Below are 1973 nucleotides of genomic sequence, written 5' to 3'. Positions count from 1 at the left end.
TAGTCACTCTTATTATTTAATTATTTGAGTAATTTGTCACTCCATATGATAGCGGTCAAACTGTATTCCACAAATTTTTTTTTAGTAACCATCCAGTTTCTATATAATCCAGTGTATTCTAATTAAAAGTCAATTGTGCATTTTGATAATAAATATGGCTGTGCACTAATAAGTAAATGAATGGGTCTTAATAAGTAGTGATTTATTAGAATATGCTTGACTGTTAATTTAGTCTAATGACCGAAAATAATGCTGTGTGCCAGTCAGATTTGTCTTGGTCTTACCTTGTTTCTATGTGACATAGATAAAGCTGACCTTACATAATCAGTTCATGCTTGAAACACTCCAATGTGGACGAACTAAATAAACATGCTGCTAACTGTTTAAATCTGTCTTTGACCAAATAATCAGGGGACAGCGCGAACGCAGTCCCCCCACTACCAGAAATTATGCAGTCAAGATTCCCACATTTGGGGAATTCGCAGGAGTCGAGTCTACAGTCGTGCAAAGTCTACAGTGACTGTAGACAATCAGTCCTCGTGATTGGCTGAAAGTCTACAGTCACTGTAGACTCTTGACTGTAGACTACCAATCAGATCGCAGAATTCGACCGTAGACTACCAATCACAGGTCAGATCACAAAAGCGCTTCTGATTGAACTGCGCGACTGTAGACTACCAATCAGATCGCAGAATTCGACCATAGACTACCAATCAGAGGACAGTGATGCTGCTAGTGCTATTTTCGACTGTTCATTGAACCCTCGACATCGAACGCGAACTTTACAGTTTTAATATTTATTAAAAGTTAAATCGGAGAATAATTTTCATCTTCAGCTAGCGACAAAAGAGTGGAGAACATATACGAGAATTAGGTAAGATCACTTTTTGCCTCAAACTGTCCAAATCGACATTTTAACATACAGTAACTAGCATTGATAGCTGCAGACTTTACATACAGTAGCATGCTAGATAGATGTTTGTATGCATGTAATATATGTGATTCATGTAAACACAACAACAAATGAATGATTGCCTGCATCCTTTATGTTTTAAGAAGAACATGTGCTGTAAATGATTAATATGAAAATGTGATTGGTGTTGATTTTCCCCCGTTTCTGTCAGTAACAGCAATGTTCATCAAATGATCTTAAAATATCCTACATAGATGTCTGATATATGGCAATATGTAAACACATACAGTACGTGTATCGATTTCACTGACATATAAATTCATATACTTGTTCTTTTCTGCAAAATACTGTATAATTCATAATAGTACAAAAATGGCAGTTTTCATACATGTATATTTATTATTCCTATTAAAAGTGGAATTTCAAAAAGGTAAATGTTAGACTAAATATATGAACTATAATGTTATACATTCACATTTGTCCATATATCATATTTATGAAAGAGATTAAAAACAGTACAGTTAATATAGTTATCATCATGGTGGTAGTTTTCATTTCAGTTTACCTTGAGATGGCGACACCTGCAATCCGGATTGTAAACCCAAATGGTCCAAAAGAAGTTTTTTTATTTTACGTTGCAGATTCGTCACAGCTGTGACGTATCCAGCTGGTACACTATGCTGACGGAGGTCCTGTGCTGTGGACAGCACACCAAAGCAGCCAGGAGCGGTGAAGGTAGCAAGATGGGCCGGTTGTTGGCTTTGGATCCTGCTATCCGTGGTCGACTCAGTGAAGCACACCAAGCCATGTTCCCTGCTATCCCCACAGACAAGTGAGTACATGCCTTAAAGTAGAATCACCAGCTATGGTTGGCATATTGATGATCATATTTTACAGGCGTGGTGTGGAGAACAATGTGGTACGGCTTCTGTGGCACCGGACTGAAGGGAACACCATGGTGAAGGTGTGGCGACATTCAAGAGAATCACTTTGAGGAGTATCTCCAGAATAAAGATCTGTACACCAGAGTCCTGCACGGGTTCGGCCCGCAAATTTTGGT

At 38.2% G+C, this 1973-nt stretch overlaps 1 non-coding gene across 1 annotated transcript; it reads right to left on the bottom strand.

The window, feature by feature from the left end:
* Positions 1 to 408: 408 nt before the first annotated feature.
* LOC127619848 (U1 spliceosomal RNA) lies at positions 409 to 573 on the bottom strand. The gene has a single exon (XR_007967629.1). It is a non-coding gene; the product is annotated as a U1 spliceosomal RNA (small nuclear RNA).
* Between the last annotated feature and the right edge of the window lie 1400 nt (positions 574 to 1973).

The sequence above is a fragment of the Xyrauchen texanus genome, chromosome 2 (genome assembly GCF_025860055.1).
Source record: "Xyrauchen texanus isolate HMW12.3.18 chromosome 2, RBS_HiC_50CHRs, whole genome shotgun sequence".
NCBI lineage: Eukaryota > Metazoa > Chordata > Actinopteri > Cypriniformes > Catostomidae > Xyrauchen > Xyrauchen texanus.
This window is presented reverse-complemented; position numbering and strand designations above follow the sequence as displayed.